This window comes from Salmo trutta, chromosome 24 (assembly GCF_901001165.1).
Source record: "Salmo trutta chromosome 24, fSalTru1.1, whole genome shotgun sequence".
Lineage (NCBI taxonomy): Eukaryota > Metazoa > Chordata > Actinopteri > Salmoniformes > Salmonidae > Salmo > Salmo trutta.
This window is the reverse complement of record NC_042980.1, coordinates 35,073,460-35,094,311: the sequence shown is the minus strand read 5'-3', so window position 1 is coordinate 35,094,311 and position 20,852 is coordinate 35,073,460. Positions and strand designations below refer to the sequence as shown.

Genomic DNA, 20,852 nt, shown 5'->3' with positions numbered 1-20,852 from the left:
CTATAACATAAACATACTGTTGACAAGTAGGCTATGGTGTAATGGAATGTTGCCTTGTGTGGTAGGTTTTGTGGGTTTTGACACTCTTATGTTGGTGTCATAACCAGCCAAAAAAAGTACCCAATATATGTCACAACAGGTCTAAATATACGTGTCATGACAGTTATGACCATATTATGACAGGTTATGACAAGTTATGTCAGCTGTTATGAAATATTATGACATGGTTATGACCGTGTAATGACGTGTTATGACACAGTGTCAAGTAAAGTGTTACCCAAAATGAACATTTTGCAATGGCCATATCTGTCTCTGGACTTGAACCCATTGAAAACCTGTGGTTAGAATTGAAGAGGGCAGTCCATAAGATCAGATAAATTACATAAAGGATCTCTTCTATCTGAGCAATTGCATTATTATAATTTAATTAAAAACATTATTTTTTTTGCTCATCTTTATCAAGGGATCCTATAATTCTGGACCTGACTGTATTTAAGCATAAATACACAGAAACAAAAGGATGTGTCCTCCCCACTCTCTCTCCCTCCAATCAGAGTTCCTATCTCTCCTCTCCTTTATTTTCCCATAAAAGAAAATAAATGAGATTATGGGAAATTCATGAGATTGAATTAGCTGGCGAGAGCTTGATTAAAGAAGAGAATCAGGGAGATCTGTAGGTCTGCATGTTCTATTGGGGAGGTGTTTGTTGATGGGGCATCATTTGATCATACCTAGCCCTGCCGGGGCGGCAGGTATTCTAGTGGTTAAAGTGGTGGACTTGTAACCGAAAGGTTGCAAGATCGAATCCCCGAGGTGACAAGGTAAAAATCTGTCATTCTGCCCCTGAACAAGGCAGTTAACCCACTGTTCCTAGGCCATCATTGAAAATAAGACTTTGTTCTTAACTGACTTGCCTATTTAAATAAAGGTCAAATTAAATATGGTCTAGTCAGACTGGCCTTATCAAACCCAGCGTCTACACATAGCCCTATAGAATTGTGGCAGAGGAAAGTTAAGGGTGTTCCCAACAAATTTCCCCTTCTTATCTCATAAAATCATGTTGTATTGTCACATACACCAGATAGGTGCAGTGAAATGTTTTGTTTTAGAGGGTCAGTAGTACGGCACCCCTGGGGCAAATTAGTGCCTTGCTTAAGTTAAGGGCACATCGGCAGATTTTTCACTTTGCCAGCTGAGGTATTTGAACCAGCAACTCCTCGGTTACTGTCCCAATGCTCTAAATGCTCGGCTATTGCCGCCTTATCATATCTCCACTCTCACAACTCATGACTGGCAGTGTTCAATGGATAATGGAATAGCAAACTTTTCATGTAGCTGACAGGCTACACCATCGTAGAAAGAGTACAGTATATAGACTATAGAAAAGCCTAAAGGAGGCCACAAACATCTTAACTGTGCATTTTTGTTGACAAACGTTTTTACTTGCACAGCGTTCCTATACTGCTATGATTTTTTTCTAACAAATCAGTTTAAGCACAAACAATCATATTTCTAAGGCATGGGTTCTACTGTAGGCTAGGAATATTGGACATAGCACCATGTGTGTGTGTGTGTGTGTGTGTGTGTGTGTGTGTGTGTGTGTGTGTGTGTGTGTGTGTGTGTGTGTGTGTGTGTGTGTGTGTGTGTAAGTGTGTTTTTCTCTCTCTCTCCCCATGTTTCTCTCTCTCCCCATCTCTCTCTCTCCCCCTCTCTCTCTCTCTCTCTCTCTCCTCATCTCTCTCTCCCCATGTCTCTCTCTCTCTCTCCCCATGACTCTCGCTCTCTCTCTCTCCCCATGTCTCGCTCTCTCTCTCCCCATGTCTCTCTCTCTCTCTCTCTCCCCCCATGTTTCTCTCTCTCTCCCCATGTTTCTCTCTCTCTCCCCATCTCTCTCTCTCTCTCTCTCTCTCTCTCTCTCTCTCCCCATGTCTCTCGCTCTCTCTCCCGATGTTTCTCTCTCTCTCTCGCTCCCCATGTTTCTCTCTCTCTCCCCATCTCTCTCTCTCTCTCTCTCTCTCCCCATCTCTCTTTCTCTCCCCATCTCTCTCTCTCCCCCATCTCTCTCTCTCCCCATCTCTCTCTCTCTCTCTCTCTCTCTCTCTCCCCATGTCTCTCTATCTCTCTCCCCATGTCTCTCTCTCTCTCCCCATGTTCCTCTCTCTCCCCATGTCTCTCTCTCTCTCTCTCTTCCCATGTCTCTCTCTCTCTCTCTCTCTCTCTCTCTCTCTCCCCATGTCTCTCTCTCTCCCTCCCGATGTTTCTCTCTCTCTCTTGCTCCCCATGTTTCTCTCTATCTCCCCATCTCTCTCTCTCTCTCTCTCTCTTTCTCTCCCCATCTCTCTCTCTCTCCCCATCTCTCTCTCTCTCTCTCTCTCTCCCCCTCTCTCTCTCTCTCTCTCCCCATGTCTCTCTCTCTCTCTCCCCATGTCTCTCTCTCTCCCCATGTCTCTGTCTCTCTCTCTCCCCATGTCTCTCTCTCCCCATGTCTCTCTCTCCCCGTCTCTCTCTCCCCGTCGTTCTCTCCCGTCGCTCTCTCCCCGTCTCTCCCTCCCCGTCTCTCTCTCTCTCTCTCTCTCGTTAATTCCCCAGGTTCCCTGTGTTTATCATGTGCATGCAAGCATAGGGACTTTCTGACAAAAGTACAACTTTTGCACTTCATTGAATCTGCGTTAGGTACACATAAAAGCCGTTAGAAATATGTAAATGTTCTTCCTGGGGAAATCCTCTAAGTGATTTCAATTCCTTTAGTCAAACATCACAAACTATAAAATACCTCCTCTGTTGTGCTAAGACCTTGAAGGGCATATTTATGTGTTGACTTTGGGTGCTATTCTATTCTCACCTGAGCATGTATTGTGTGTGTGTGTGTCTGTGGAGGGCACGGCCCACTGCAGGTGATCCTCTCTAAGTGGAAAGGACGGTCCTGTTGTGACACAGTGATGAGCCAATAGACATTGTTCACCACACACCTATTACCGTGAGTGGTGTCACGACAACTTCATCACCATCATCTTCGTCACACTTTCCTCACAGGCCAAAGTGGCCCACTTGTGGGCCATCTGTCCTATGCACCCTATACACACTTCTACCTCAGCATGGTCTGGGGAAAGCTACTCCTCAAGGTGGTCCCTGGGGAATGATGGTGGACCTCTCAACTCAGACTAAATGACTGGATGATCCCACTGCCATAGTCAACCCAGACTAAATGACTGGATGATCCCACTGCCATAGTCAACCCAGACTAACTGACTGGATGGTCCCACTGCCATAGTCAACCCAGACTAAATGATTGGATGGTCCCACTGCCATAGTCAACCCAGACTAAATGACTGGATGATCCCACTGCCATAGTCAACTCAGACTAAATGACTGGATGGTCCCACTGCCATAGTCAACCCAGACTAAATGACTGGATGGTCCCACTGCCATAGTCAACCCAGACTAAATGACTGGATGGTCCCACTGCCATAGTCAACCCAGACTAAATGACTGGATGATCCCACTGCCATAGTCAACTCAGACTAAATGACTGGATGATCCCACTGTCATAGTCAACCCAGACTAAATGACTGGATGGTCCCACTGCCATAGTCAACCCAGACTAAATGACTGGATGGTCCCACTGCCATAGTCAACCCAGACTAAATGACTGGATGATCCCACTGCCATAGTCAACCCAGACTAAATGACTGGATGATCCCACTGCCATAGTCAACCCAGACTAAATGACTGGATGATCCCACTGCCATAGTCAACCCAGACTAAATGACTGGATGATCCCACTGCCATAGTCAACCCAGACTAAATGACTGGATGGTCCCACTGTCATAGTCAACTCAGACTAAATGACTGGATGGTCCCACTGCCATAGTCAACTCAGACTAAATGACTGGATGATCCCACTGTCATAGTCAACTCAGACTAAATGACTGGATGGTCCCACTGCCATAGTCAACCCAGACTAACTGACTGGATGATCCCACTGCCATAGTCAACCCAGACTAACTGACTGGATGGTCCCACTGCCATAGTCAACCCAGACTAACTGACTGGATGATCCCACTGTCATAGTCAACGCAGACTAAATGACTGGATGGTCCCACTGCCATAGTCAACCCAGACTAACTGACTGGATGATCCCACTGCCATAGTCAACCCAGACTAACTGACTGGATGATCCCACTACCATAGTCAACCCAGACTAACTGACTGGATGATCCCACTACCATAGTTTTTTTTTACCATTATTTTACCAGGTAAGTTGACTGAGAACACATTCTCATTTACAGCAACAACCTGGGGAATAATTTCAGGGGAGAGGAGGGGGATGAATGAGCCAATTGTAAGCTGGGGATGATTAGACAGCCGTGATGGTATGAGTGCCAGATTGGGAATTTAGCCAGGACACCAGGGTTAACACCCCTACTCTTACGATAAGTGCAATGGGATCTTTAATGACCTCAGAGAGTCAGGACACCCGTTTAACGTCTCATCCGAAAGACGGCACCCTACACAGGGCAGTGTCCCCAATCACTGCCCTGGGGCATTGGGATATTTTTTAGACCAGAGGAAAGAGTGCCTCCTACTGGCCCTCCAATACCACTTCCAGCAGCATCTGGTCCCCATCCAGGGACTGACCAGGACCAACCCTGCTTAGCATCAGAAGCAAGCCAGCAGTTGGATGCAGGGTTGTATGCTGCTGGCTAGTCAAACTGGGGATAAATCTGGAAGTGAAGCACATAAGGCCTGTCTCTGGGCTGGAGGACAGGATATGTGTTAGGGCCTGGAGGTAGTCAAACAGTGTGTCTGTTTGCGGGTATGTTTTTGTGATAGTGTTAGAGGGGTTGTTGAATGTGTGTGTGTGTGTGTGTGTGTGTGTGTGTGTGTGTGTGTGTGTGTGTGTGTGTGTGTGTGTGTGTGTGTGTGTGTACAGGCTTGCTGATGAGATAGTCAAGTGCAGGTGAAGGGACAAGCACACCAGAGACTGAAGAGGACGTGTGACATCTCACTCCAACATATTTGAGCACAGGTCACAGTCCTTATTAGAGACTTATATTGTGTCCCCGTCAACCCCCCCTCCGCTTCTTCCCCACTCCCTCACTGTCAATACAACTGTACTTAGTGCTCTGTGTAAGTAAGTGTGTTCTTATGTGTGTGTATGTTTGTGAGAGAGAGACTCTTTGTGTATTTTCCTAATGGTGGCCTAAAATTGTTTTTATAGATTTTTCCAGGGACCTGCTTGTTTGCCCCGGTTCAGTGTGTCTCTGGTCAGTACATCAAATGCTACCGTCTTCCTTCCTCCCTCTCTTCCTCATTCTACAGTCTCTCTCTCTCTCTCTCTCTCTCTCTCTCATTCTCTGCAGGGAACAGCAAATAGAACATCAGACACAAAATTAAACCCACTTAACTCGCCCCCCCCCCGCACACACTCACACACACACACATAAACATGCACACACACACACATACGAGCACACACACATGATGTCATCTCCCCTCTGCACCTGAAGGTAAAAACCAGTCATTGCTTGTAAAAAGGCACCTATTGGACGACACAGAGCAAACAAAGACTCACACACATTGAGCTGTGGCCCCGTGGAGCCTAATTTACTTTCAATTCACGCTAACAATCCTTCCACTTTACTCCTGCTTGTTTGCATATAGTGTGAGATGCAAATGTCTCCCTAATGTGGGAAGCAGACTGCAGCCTCTCCCACCTGCCTGCCGTGACCTGAACGTGCTACAGAAACTACCTGCAGCTCAAATACCTGGCAGGTACTTCACATTTCCCTGTAAATGTCAACAGCAGCAGCAGAGAGACTCTCCGGGCCATGCTGAGAGTATAGAGGCCTGGCACCTGGGGAGATGGGCAACATGCACGCAAATGTCATGGATAATAATCTGTAAATTAATGTGTTGCAGGAGAAATCGCTTCTCTCCATGGTGACTGCAGGGAAAACGGTTGCTTCTGAGCAAATATACAGGGCACGCTCTCTCTATATCTCCCTTATCTCACTCTGCTAGACACACACAGGCAAACACACACAAGAACAATCACACAATTTTATGTGTTGAGACGTTCTGTGACAAAACATGTGATCAGCTCACAATCTCTTTGTTTTTCTTATCTTTACGGGACCTAATATTACCAGATTGCTCAAGATTGAGTTTGAAATTGGACCTCTGTTCATGTCCACTAGGGGCCATCAAGTGGGCTTGGGTTTTGCTAGGGTGTTGAGGACGGAGGTGGTGGATGGGTGTAATCTCTGGACCTGAAGGTTGCGTGTTCAATCCCAGTGATGGACAATCTTTCAATTGTTTTGTTTTAACCCTATCCCAAACCTTAACCTTTACCTTAACCTTTACCTTAACCCCTTACCTGAACCCCTTAGCTGAACCCCTTACTTTAACCTCTTACCTTAACCCTTAACTTAACCCTTAACTTAACCCTTACCTTAACCCTTACCTTAACCCTTAACTTAACCCTTAACTTAACCCTTACCTTAACCCTTACCTTAACCCTTACCTTAACCCTTACCTTAACCCTTACCTTAACCCTTACCTTTAACCCTTACCTTAACCCTTACCTTAACCCTTACCTTAACCCTTACCTTAACCCTTACCTTAACCTTTAACTTAACCCTTACCTTAACCCTTACCTTAACCCTTAACTTAACCCTTACCTTAACCCTTACCTTAACCTTTAACTTAACCCTTACCTTAACCCTTACCTTAACCCTTAACTTAACCCTTACCTTAACCCTTGCCTTAACCATTCACAATAAATGCCTAGACTTCATGTTTTAAACCTATCCAAAAACCTAACCTTTAACCTAAACATGACCATATACAAACAGTGTAGCTATTCCCTCCACAAGGCAATCCAACAGGCTAAGCGTCAGTATATAGACAAAGTAGAGTCGCAATTCAACGGCTCAGACACGAGAGGTATGTGGCAGGGTCTACAGTTAATTACGGATTACAAAAAGAAAACCAGCCCCATCGCGGACCCCGATGTCTTGCTCCCAAACAAACTAAACATCTTCTTTGCTCGCTTTGAGAAAATACAGTGTCACCGACACGGCCTGCTACCAAAACCTGCGGGCTCTCCTTCACCACAGCCAACGTGAGCTAAACATTTAAACGTGTTAACCCTCGCAAGGCTGCCGACCCAGACGGCATCCCTAGCCGCGTCCTCAGAGCCCTGCGCAGACCAACTGGCTGGTGTGTTTACGGACATATTCAATCAATCCCTATCCCAGTCTGCTGTTCTCACTTGCTTCAAGAGGGCCACCATTGTTCCTGTTCCCAAGAATGCCAAGGTAACTGGGCTAAATGACTATCGCCCTGTAGCACTCACTTCTGTCATCATGAAGTGCTTTGAGAGACTAATCAAGGATCATATCACCTCCACCCTACCTGACACCCTAGACCAACTCCAATTTGCTTACCGCCCCAATAGGTCCACAGACGATGCAATCGCAACCACACTGCACACGGCTCTATCCCATCTGGACAAGAGGAATACCTATGTAAGAATGCTGTTCATCGATTACAGCTCAGCATTTAACACCACAGTATCCTCCAAACTCGTCATTAAGCTCGAGACCCTGGGTCCCTGTGCAACTGGGTCCTGGACTTTCTGACGGGCCGCCCCCAGGTGGTGAAGGTAGGAAACAACATCTCCACCCCGCTGATCCTCAACACTGGGGCCCCACAAGGGTGCATTCTCAGCCCTCTCCTGTACTCCCTGTTCACCCATGACTGCGTGGCCATGCACGCCTCCAACTCAATCATCAAGTTTGCAGACGACACTACACTGGTAGGCTTGATTACCAACAACGATGAGACGGCCTACAGGGAGGAGGTGAGGGCCCTCGGAGTGTGGTGTCAGGAAAATAACCTCACACTCAACGTCAACCAAACAAAGGAAATGATCGTGGACTTCAGGAAACAGCAGAGGGAGCACCCCCGCTATCCACATCGACGGGACAGTAGTGGAGAAGGTGGAAAGTTTTAAGTTCCTCGGCGTACACATCACGGACAAACTGAAATGGTCCACCCACACAGACAGTGCGGTGAAGAAGGTGCAACAGCGCCTCTTCAACCTCAGGAGGCTGAAGAAATTTGGCTTGTCACCAAAAACACTCACAAACTTTTACAGAGGCACAATCGAGAGCATCCTGTCGAGCTGTATCACCGCCTGGTACGGCAACCGCTCCGCCCATAACCGGAAGGCTCTCCAGAGGGTAGTGAGGTCTGCACAACGCATCACCGGTGACAAACTACCTGCCCTCCAGGACACCTACACCACCTGAGCCACGGCCTGTTCACCCCACTATCATCCAGAAGGCGAGGTCAGTACAGGTACATCAAAGCTGGGACCGAGAGACTGAAAAACAGCTTCTATCTCAAGGCCATCAGACTGTTAAACAGCCATCACTAACATTGAGTGGCCTCTGCCAATATACTGACTCAAATCTCGAGCCACTTTAATAATTACAAATTCGATGTAATAAATGTATCACTAGCCACTTTAAACAATGCCATTTTATATCATGTCTACATACCCTACATTACTCATCTCATATGTATATACTGTACTCTGTACCATCTACTGCATCTTGCCTATGCTGAACGGCCATCGCTCATCCTTATATTTATATGTACATATTCTTATTCATTCCTTTACACTTGTGTGTAAAAGATAGTTGTTGTGAAATTGTTAGATTACTTGTTAGATATTACAGCATGGTCGGATATAGAAGCAAAAGCATTTCGCTGCCCTCACATTAACATCTGCTAACCATGTGTATGTGACCAATAAAATGTCATTTAATTTTGATTTGTTAACCCTTAACTTTGACTTCCAAATGTGATGTTTTTGCAGAAATTCCGAAATGTGATGTTTTGATAAAAGTGCAAAAATGTCTAATTCTGCAGTGAGACTGAGAGGGGTTGTTGAATATTATACAACCCTGCCACACCTCACCACAACCAGCCTCTGTATTACTGACACTTCAGGCTGTGTGTGTGTGTGTGTGTGTGTGTGTGTGTGTGTGTGTGTGTGTGTGTGTGTGTGTGACTAAGTGTGTGTTTGTGTCAGCTATGCCTCTGACGGGTGATGACGCTGATGCAATAACCCCCGGTAACCTGACAAAAACCACAAGTCACTTGCGTACTTGTGGCTGTGTCACACTGTGCTAATCTCTCTGTGAGTGGCTGTAAACATGACACATTATGATACGCTGCCTTTCACCTGCTACACTGTTTACACAACAATGGGCTGGTTAATATTGTCATGGTAGAGGGTCTGCCTAGACACACAAACACAAGTACATGTATTCAAACAAGCGAGCCGACGCACACACGCAGACACCAACATGTCAGAATAGAATAGAAACACAATACAAAAACATACGTAGCTACATACGTACAAACAAATGAGTGAGCGCATGCACACACAGTCTTGTACAGCTAACCTTGTGGGGACACACAATTCAGTCCCATTGAAAATTCTATTTTCCCTAACCCTAAACCTAACCCTTACTCTTTCCCTAACCTTAACCCTAACCCAAAAATCTAACCTTAACCCTAAACCTAACCCTAGCTCCTAACCGTAAAAGTAAAGCCAACTCCTAACACTAACCCTAAACATAATTATAACCCTAACACTAATTCTAACCTTGACCCTAAACCCCTTAGAAATAGCATTTGACATTGTGGGGACTAACAAAATGTCCTCAGTTGGTTAATTTATGTTTGTTCACTATTCTTGTGGTCCCCACAAGAATAGTTAAACACACCACACACCACACACACACACACACACACACACACACACACACACACACACACACACACACACACACACACACACACACACACACACACACACACACACACATGACAAGGGAATGGACACAATTGTGCTTTATTGCTGTACAGGTATTTATGAAAAAAAGTATGATACAACACATATATAATATTTAGTTTTTTTTTACACACAATGTGTGCAGGTAAAACAGGAAACAACAAGAACCATTACAACAAGGCAGTGATATGCCTATGTGCTAAAATATACAGTGTGTCAGTGGAATACTGTACATGGACTGGGAACAGCACAATGCCCATTCTGCACTGGTTGTAGCACCAGACATCTGATCTAGGAATATTATGATAAAGGGATATCTGACTATGAAGGAAAAATGAGGGTATGATGTGTGTGTGTGTGTGTGTGTGTGTGTGTGTGTGTGTGTGTGTGTGTGTGTGTGTGTGTGTGTGTGTGTGAGTGTGTGTGTGTGTGTGTGTGTGTGTGTGCGTAGGGGGGGAATACGTGTGTAGCTTGTACTGTATATTAGGTTGCTGTGGAAGGGGAAACATTGAAAGGTGACAATCACATTGGAGAAATGGCAGAGTGAAATGGCAGTCGGAATTGACATCTGAATTGGCAGTGTGAAATGGCAGTGTGAAATGGCAGTGTGAAATTGTGTGCAGTGGTTCACAGTGTAAAGCGTAAAAGGATATTCACATTGTAAAGTGTTAACTGCTGAGCACCGGAGGGCAATGATTAGTGGTCAGATCATGCAGGGAGACAAAGCACTAATATCCTGTCTAAAATGTCTTACAACAGTAGGCATACTTCTTCATCCTCATCATGTTTTCATCACTTTAAGGCTGGTTTACAGTTGGTCTATCAACATGTTTGCAGACAGTCGCAGTGACGTCATGAACATTCTATTGTCATCCGACATCAAACTTGTCGTTGTCGTTATGAAAAATAATAAACTCAAAAACGACAGGCTGCATGACACCACAGCCCGATGCTCCAAAAAGCGTAGCTGCTGTATTTTAACACTTATCAATCAATCAAATGTATTTATAAAGCCTTTTTTACATCAGCCGATGTCACAAAGTGCTGTACAGAAACCCAGCCTAAAACCCCAAACAGCAAGCAGTGAGATGTAGAAGCACTCATCCATTTAGTATACGTTAATCTGACAAGCCAGGCAATTAAACGCTTCTAAACAATGTTTTGGTTAGTTTCTATCTTATTTAAATAATGACCAGATCATAGCTGACAACGTCTTGACTACAGCACATTTTTTATTCATTATTACAGGAAAATAAACTCAACAAGATCATTATTTACAAGGTAATGGCGAGCTAATTACAGAAAATAACTTAACGTTTTGAGCGTGACGAAATAAAAGCAGGGCATTCTACCGGAGAATTGTTGAACTTGTGCACTGTTTCGTTGCTGTCTCAGCGAGGTAAACATGTCAACAGACGCTGCGACAAGGTCAAAGTTGAACATGCTTCATCTGTCCCTGAAAAAGGAACCGACAGTCTACAGGCATTCCACCGGAGTATAAATTAAATGTTGTTTTGACCAGCGACACCTGTCACATTCTAATTGTCTACAGACATGTCTTAAGACCAAGTATAAACCAGCCTTTACAATTCATAGTAGTTTGGGATTAATAAACACATGATGTACACATGACGAACCGTAACCCTGTTTAGTGGTGGACTTCAGCACATCGAAGTAAGAGTGGTGCACCTTCCTATACCCAAAATAAATATTGATTTGATACTGCTATTGACTGGGGCTGTCTCAGTGTAATAGGTGTGTGTACTGTATAAACTCTGTCCGATAGTCATATATACATGTAGAACACAATTTGTTTTTTTTGTGATTTCCTGTTACAACTTGTAGACTTGTTTACGTGCTGCTGTGCGTTTTGTTGCTAACCGTACTTTGCTACCTGCCAAATTTACGGTTTTTACTTTTAAATTACCGTTTATATTTTTAGTTTTTCCCTCGCTCAAATTTTTTCATTCAACTTTTTCACTCCGGACGCTTTATCTGGATGTGGTTCGCCACCAGCTGAAGCTAAGTAGTAATATTAACATGATGCCTCCTAATTGCAGTCGCTGTACTCATAATATACAGGAGAACGATCCCCTTATGGTGAGGATAGCTGTGCTGCAAGCCCAGCTTCAGACGCTATCGTTAGGCAAGGGTAATTTAAGTGTAGGAAAGGATGTAACAGCGTCTGTGCCACCAGTAAGTACAGATAGTAGTATAAATCTCCTCGCACAGTCCCCGCAGCCGGACAAACTTCTCATGGCTTCCGGAAGGAAACGCTGTAGGAATGCTCAACCGGTGTTGCTCATTCAGCCGACAGAAACTTTCAACCTGTTCTCCCCATTAAGCAGCGAGTCGGAGTCAGAGGCCAAGCCTTCTCTGGTCTCTACTACTCCCGTTACGGGATCTGAGCCACCGAAGCCTCCCACCATTAGCTCTGACAAATTGAAAACCCTAGTCATTGGCGACTTCATTACGCGCAGTATTAGACTTAAAACAAATCATCCAACGATCATACACTGTTTACAAGGGGGCAGGGCTACCAACGTTAAGGCTAATCTGAAGATGGTAGGGATATTGTTATACACGTCGGCACCAACGATGTTAGGATGAAACAGTCAGAGGTCACCAAGCGCAACATAGCTTCAGCATGTAAATCAGCTAGAATGATGTGTCGGCATTGAGTAATTGTCTCTGGCCCCCTCCCAGTTAGGGGGAGTGATGAGCTCTACAGCAGAGTCTCACAACTCAATCGCTGGTTGAAAACTGTTTTCTGCCCCTCCCAAAAGATAGAATTTGTAGATAATTGGCCCTCTTTCTGGGACTCACCCACAAACAGGACCAAGCCTGGCCTGTTGAGGAGTGACGGACTCCATCCTAGCTGGAGGGGTGCTCTCATCTTATCTAGACAGGGCTCTAACTCCTCTAGCTCCACATTGAAATAGGGTGCAGGCCAGGCAGCAGGCTGTTAGCCAGCCTGCCAGCTTAGTGGAGTCTGCCACTAGCACAATCAGTGTAGTCAGCTCAGCTATCCCCATTGAGACCATGTCTGTGCCTCGACCTAGGTTGGGCAAAACTAAACATGGCGATGTTTGCCTTAGCAATCTCACTGGAATAAAGACTACCTCCATTCCTGCCATTATTGAAAGAGATTGTGATATCTCACATCTGAAGATAGGGCTACTTAATGTTAGATCCCTCACTTCAAAGGCAGTTATAGTCAATGAACTAATCACTGATCATAATCTTGATGTGATTCGCCTGACTGAAACATGGCTTAAGCCTGATGAATTTTCTGTGTTAAATGAGGCCTCACCTCCTGGTTACACTTGTGACCATATCCCCCGCACATCCCGCAAAGGTGGAGGTGTTGCTAACATCTATGATAGCAAATTTCAATTTACAAAAAAACCCAGAGATTTTCGTCTTTTGAGCTTCTAGTCATGAAATCTATGCAGCCTACTCAATCACTTTTTATAGCTACTGTTTACAGGTCTCCTGGGCCATATACAGCATTCCTCACTGAGTTCTCTGAATTCCTATCGGACATTGTAGTCATGGCAGATAATATTCTAATTTTTGGTGACTTTAATATTCACATGGAAAAGTCCACAGACCCAGTCCAGAAGGCTTTTGGAGCCATCATCGACTCAGTGGGTTTTGTCCAACATGTCTCCAGATCTACTCACTGCCACAGTCACACTCTGGACCTAGTTTTGTCCCGTCGAATAAATATTGTGGATCGGACCACCATTTTATTACGTTTGCAATCGCAACAAATAATCTGCTCAGACCCCAACCAAGGATTATCAAAAGTCGTGCTATAAATTCTCGGACAACCCAAAGATTCCTAGATGCCCTTCCAGACTCCCTCCGCCTACCCAAGGACGTCAGAGTACAAAAATCAGTTAACCACCTAACTGAGGAACTCAATTTAACCTTGCACAATACTCTAGATGCAGTCGCACCCCAAAAATAAAAAACATTTGTCATAAGAAACTAGCTCCCTGGTATACAGAAAATACCCGAGCTCTGAAGCAAGCTTCCACAAAATTGGAAAGGAAATGGTGTTACACCAAACTGGAAGTCTTCTGACTAGCTTGGAAAGACAGTACCGTGCAGTATCGAAGAGCACTCACTGCCGCTCGATCATCATAGTTAGCAAAGCTAACTAAAAAGCTGCATTCCCCAAGAGAGGATGGCTTTCACTTCAGCAGTGATAAATTCATGAACTTCTTTGAGGAAAAGATCATGATCATTGGAAAGCAAATTATTGACTCCTCTTTAAATCTGCATATTCCTCCAAAGCTCAGTTGTCCTGAGTCTGCACAACTCTGCCAGGACCTAGGATCAAGGGAGACACTCAAGTTTTTTAGTACTATATCTCTTGACATATTGATGAAAATAATCATGGCCTCTAAAACTTCAAGCTGCATACTGGACCCTTTTCCAACTAAACTACTGAAAGAGCTGCTTCCTGTGCTTGGCCCTCCTATGTTGAACATAATAAACGTCTCTCTTTCCACTGGATGTGTAGCAAACTCACTAAAAGTGGTAGTAATAAAGCCTCTCTTGAAAAAGTCAAACCTTGACCCAGAAAATATAAAAAACTATCGGCATATATCGAATCTCCCATTCCTCTCAAAAATATTTTAGAAAAAGCTGTTGTGCAGCAACTCACTGCCTTCCTGAAGACAAACAATGTATACGAAATGCTTCGGTCAGGTATTAGACCCCATCATAGCACTGAGACTGCGCTTGGGAAGGTGGTAAATTACCTTTTAATGGCGTCAGACTGAGGCTCTGCATCTGTTCTCATGCTCCTAGACCTTAGTGCTGCTTTTGATACCATCGATCACCACATTCTTTTGGAGAGATTGGAAATTGGTCTACACGGACAAATTTTGGCCTGGTTTAGATCTTATCTGTCAGAAAGATATCAGTTTGTCTCTGTGGATGGGTTATCCTCTGACATATCAACTGTAAATGTCGGTGTTGCTCAAGGTTCCGTTTTAGGACCACTATTGTTTTCACTATATATTTTACCTCTTGGTGATGTCATTCGGAAACATAATGTTAACTGTCACTGCTATGCGGATGACACACAGCTGTACATTTAAATGAAACATGGTGAAGCCCCAAAATTGCCCTCCCTGGAAGCCTGTGTTTCAGCCATTAGGAAGTGGATGGCTGCAAATGTTCTACTTTTAAACTCGAACAAAACAGAGATGCTTGTTCCCAAGAAACAAAGAGATCTTCTGTTGAATCTGACAATTAATCTTGATAGTTGTACAGTCGTCTCAAATAAAACTGTGAAGGACCTCGGCATTACTCTGGACCCTGATCTCTGTTTTGACGAACATATCAAGACTGTTTCAAGGACAGCTTTTTTCCATATACGTAACATTGCAATAATCAGAAATGTTCTGTCCAAAAATGATGCAGAAAAATGTATCCATGCTTTTGTCACTTCTAGGTTAGACTACTGCAATGCTCTACTTTCCGGTTACCCAGATAAAGCACTAAATAAACTTCAGTTAGTGCTAAACATGGCTGCTAGAATCCTGACTAGAACCCCAAAAAATGTGATCATATTACTCCAGTGCTAGCCTCTCTACACTGGCTTCCTGTTAAGGCAAGGGCTGATTTCAAGGTTTTACTGCTAACCTACAAGGCATTACATGGGCTTGCTCCTTCCTATCTTTCCAATATGGTCCTGCTGTACATACCTACACCTACGTTACGGTCACAAGACGCAGGCCTCCTTACTGTCCCTAGAATTTCTAAGCAAACAGCTGGAGGCAGGGCTTTGTCCTATACAGCTCCATTTTTATGGAATGATCTGCCTACCCATGTGAGAGACGCAGACTCGGTCTCAACCTTTAAGTCTTTATTGAAGACTCATCTCTTCAGTAGGTCCTATGATTGAGTGTAGTCTGGCCCAGGAGTGTGAAGGTGAACGGAAAGGCACTGGAGCAACGAACCGCCCTTGCTGTCTCTGCCTGGCCGGTTGCACTCTCTCCACTGGGATTCTCTGCCTGTAACCCTATTACAGTGGCATAGTCACTGGCTTACTGGTGCTCTTCCATGCCGTCCTTAGGAGGGGTGCGTCACTTGAGTGGGTTGAGTCACTGACGTGGTCTTCCTGTCTGGGTTGACGCCCTTTCTTGGGTTGTGCCGTGGCGGAGATCTTTGTGGGCTATACTCGGCCTTGTCTCAGGATGGTAAGTTGGTGGTTGAAGATATCCCTCTAGTGGTGTGGGGGTTGTGCTTTGGCAAAGTGGGTGGGGTTATATCCTGCCTGTTTGGCCCTGTCCGGGGGTATCGTCGGATGGGGCCACGGTGTCTCCCGACCCGTCCTGTCTCAGTCTCCAGTATTTATACTGCAGTAGTTTATGTGTTGGGGGGCTAGGGTCAGTCTGTTATATCTGGAGTATTTCTCCTGTCTTATCCGGTGTCCTGCGTGAATTTAAGTATGCTCTCTCTAATTCTTTCTCTTTCTCTTTCTTTTTCTCTTTCTTTCTTTCTCTCTCTCTGAGGACCTGAGCCCTAGGACGATGCCTCAGGACTATCTGGCCTGATGACTCCTTGCTGTCCCCAGTCCACCTGGCCATGCTGCTACTCCAGTTTCAACTGTTCTGACTGCGGCTATGGAACCCTGACCTGTTCACCGGACGTGCTACCTGTCCCAGGCCTGCTGTTTTCAACTCTCTAGAGACAGCAGGAGCAGTAGAGATACTCTGAATGATCGGCTATGAAAACCCAACTGACATTTCCTCCTGAGGTGCTGACCTATTGCACCCTCGACAACCGCTGTGATTATTATTATTTGACCCTGCTGGTCATCTATGAACATTTGAACATCTTGGCCATGTTCTGTTATAATCTCCACCCGGCACAGCCAGAAGACGACCAGCCACCCCTCATAGCCTGGTTCCTCTCTAGGTTTCTTCCTCTATTTCTGGCCTGTCTAGGGAGTTTTTCCTTGCCACCATGCTTCTACACCTGCATTGCTTGCTGTTTGGGGTTTTAGGCTGGGTTTCTGTACAGCACTTTGTGACATCAGCTGATGTAAGAAGGGCTTTATAAATACATTTGATTGAACTGTCTGTGTGTTATGATAAACTACAGTATGACCGACTGTATTGCTCTGTCCAGATGTGTGTTGTTTCACCTGCGTTCCATTCCTAAAGCATCGTCCAATTACATGTATTGACATGATACTCTAACGCTATCACTTTGAGATATTCCACCGTCGTTAGCTTGTAATAAATGATCCCAGTATCAATAGGTTTTCCAAGCACAGAGGACAGTAAGCATTCAGATACACTGTAGATACAGCCGCATGTAATGAGCTACATGCATTTGCAAGGGTTTCCCTTCAGGTGCACAGACAGTATACACATTGGTTTGGACAGTACCATCTATACATTCAAACAGTCAGTGAAATGCAGAGCTTGGGTGTTCAGAAGGTTGCAGGGACGTACCCACATAGAGTCCTAGTGGACCTGGAGCACCTGCCCTTTTGCCATCCTATGAAAAAAGTGCCCTTTTGATTAGTGGCATTTTTTTATTTTTATAACTAATTATTTTTATTAATTTCTTTTGGTTTCTTTTCTCTCTTGTAACTTTAAATGCAACAAATTGCCTATCAATCTAGATAATTTCATAAACTCTTAAAAGAAAGATGAAAGTCCCATCCCCCACTCTTCGTCACATGCACGAACTAGCTACCCACAGACACCAGGTATTGAGTTTGAAATGAATATCGACAGTAGGTTACTTTGGAGTTGCTAGCATGTGTTGTCTCATGGTCAGGGACAGGAAAGGGGGCAACTGCAATTCGACTGTGTCAGTAGCAAAACTTTAAATCAAGTAAAGACTAGTTTGCTTGTTTTGACAACATAGCCTACCTAAATAGCTGAATCATCTAGCCTACATTAGAGATGATCAGCTCATATAGCCCACCCCAGTAGTGGTTTTAGCAGACAGCTACTTAAATCCCTTTTTCATATTTGGTTCTATCGTGATTAGCCTACAATGTGTGATGAGAAAAGTGGAATTAGGGTTTATTTTTGTGGGGCGTGGGGGGTTGCTTTGAGCACCTGCCCTCACCAAAGGTCTGGCACGGCCATGTCTGGTTAAGTGGCTCACTCCTAATCTGTGTCTGATGTTGTCTAGCTTCATTACTGTTTAAAATTGAGTGTTTCTTATCACTCATATACACACACACACACGGTGCGGTCAACACCCAACATAGAGCTAGTGATGGCGTTGCTAATTCCTATTAAAGGATCAATCAGATGTGTTGGAGGATGATCAGTGTACATGAGAAAACAATCAGAGCTACTTCCTGGGTTTTACAGTCACATCAATCTTCTATGATCAAATGGCTTGCACAGACACACCCATCCAATTTACCGTGGCCAGTGTTAGGTGCTGCCCCTTACTACAGATCTAGGATCAGATTACCCTTCCCACAATCCTAACCGTAACCATTAGGGGGATGTTGAAAATATTTGATCCTATATCAGTGGTTAAAGGCTATTTTTAGCTACTTTTTTACGATGTGGACACCACTCCACACATCAATATTGTGCAATTTAACATCCTAACAACAATCAGACTAATAAATGATGGAAACATCAGTCTTTCTCCACTGGAAAATTGACAACAGTTTTACAATGGGGTCACAGGGAAACAAACACACACACAAGATAAATACAGTATAAAGAAGTTTCATATCAATAGGCAATCATATGGCAAAAAAAAGGTATTCACATTATAAAATAAACCCCTGCTCTTTGCCTCAGTCATTGCATGAAACTATCTTCCATATAGACAATTTTCTCTTTCCATCTTTCCATTTCTGTGCTCTTCTGCTATAGTAAATAAAACATTTGGACATTAAACGGTCATGGCTAGATGGGATACATCATTTTAGCTAACTCTAACCCTTTTCCTAACAACCTAATTCTCCTAACCTGCTGCGTACATTCTTCTAACCTGCTATGAAAAGTCAATTCTGACATATGCTGTAGCTCATCTAGTCAAAACCACATTAAACGTCAGCCATTTTTTACAGGGAGGTTACCCTGGCAACGCCCTCTAACCCCTACAGCATCCTGGAGGGGGTGATGGATATTGTTGAGGTTGGGAGGGTAATGAGGAGACTGGGTGGGGGAATGAGAAGGTTGAGGGTAGCTTTACTTGAGAACTCAGTTGTGCTTGAGTTGCAGCCTTGAATTCTACAGAAACTTGTAGACTCCTAACATTGTTTTACTTAAGATGGAACACATCAAACGATATGAATATATGTGAAGAAAGTACTAATTAAGAAACTACAGTTTATTTCTCTGACATGTTTGTAAAATAAATCTAAATAAGAAGTACATTGAGGGACTGCCAGAGATAGTTGTGTGTTGGTCATCTACACTGTTCCCTATTCAGTCTGTTTGTGTGCTTTACACATGAACACATCAGTAAAATACATTATCTGTAGCTGAGTTTGACTGGCCTCCTGTTATATGGCGCTAAGGCCAGTAAAAACCTTACAGAACATCGATACAATCTGATCAATGACGTTCTTTCTACATGAACTATCTACTATCCCCATCGTTGTCAATTCAGCTTTGCTTTTGTGTTGTCTAGTCAGTAATACTTTTAGCGTGTTTTCTGGGATTAGTATCCATCAGTGGGCCGGTGGGGGCAGTACATATCTGCACTCAGTATGGTGTTTGTTGTGGCTCTTCCATACAGTTTTGTGCTAAAGTGAAAGGCTGGTGGCTAGCAGGGGGTGAAAGAAGTACACCTTGGGGTTTCCTTGACCTCTGATCTATTGTTGCCAGGGTTACAGAAGCACCTGAAGCACCTAGTAGCCTGTGAGAGGCTAAAGCGATAGCTGATACCTGAAGGAGTTCAGAGGACTAGACAGGAGTTTTACCTGCTCAGATCACATGGTCTGGAAAACCTCCTGGTCCTAGAGATGATGACTGTTCTGAACACCAGACCAGTGAGTTTCAACAGAGGATATGTACAGGGAGGGTATACACATGCTCTGTTCTGCACATAGGCACAGATCTAGCCCAATGACGAGGCTCCCTCTCTGGGTTCTGAGCTGGAGGAGAGTCCCTGTTCACAGAACTTCTGCAATCCCTGCCCTGTCACACCAAGCCCCCTCCTACTATCAGATGAAAGAGCGAGAGAGAGAGAGACTGAGAGACAGAGAGAGAGACAGAAAGAGAGAGAGAGAGACAGAGAGAGAGGAAGGAGGGACATGGATTGTGATTGCTGCTCTATTCCATTTCTCCCTCTTGTCGGTTGGATTGTCTTATCTTATGCATTGTCTCACTCTCTGATGGACCTGTCCTTTGCCCAATGGGGTGGCAGACTTGGGCAGGAGGGAGGGGCAGGAAGCAGGGTGTAGACAGGAGAGGCTGTGTGAGGAGAGGAGAGGACAGAGGTGGTCGGTCGGTCATCCACCCACTATGGAGAGGACCTCCTATTGGCCCAGACCAGCGTAGTGTCCGGGTTCCGTTGGTGTCCCGTTGGTTCCTCCAGTCGGCCGTCCCTCACCCAGGTCAGCACCCGTGTTTCCCTACACCCACGCAGATGCTGGATCACCTAGCAGAAGGAGAGGGGTTAATTATTATCAATCCTAGAGAAAGCAATAGGCAGACATCATAGAGCACAGTCCAGTCCAGTAGATATGGCCAGGGTGAGTAGGACCCAGAAACATGCTGAGTGGTGTGTAATGACAAGCAGTGGGGTAATGGTGGAGAATAGGGAAGACCAAAACAACTAATCTTATCTCAGATATCAATGGCTTTCTGAAAGACCTGGAGGAAAATATATACATCATACAGAATCATATTCTCATCATGATCTGGCTGAAGCAAACCTCCATATCAGCTGAAGAGAAATTGGCCATCCAGCCCTGATCCATCATTCTGAATGAGACATAACCATTGAGCTGATTCCC

General features: G+C 44.6%; 1 protein-coding gene across 1 annotated transcript in view; it reads right to left on the bottom strand.

The window, feature by feature from the left end:
- Positions 1-17,491: 17,491 nt before the first annotated feature.
- Positions 17,492-20,852, bottom strand: part of LOC115160539 (unconventional myosin-XVI-like) — a 50,394-nt gene continuing 47,033 nt past the window's right edge. Inside the window, exon 9 of the mRNA XM_029710705.1 lies at positions 17,492-20,494. The gene's annotated coding sequence lies outside the window, so the exon portion shown is untranslated. The remainder of the gene's footprint in view (positions 20,495-20,852) is intronic.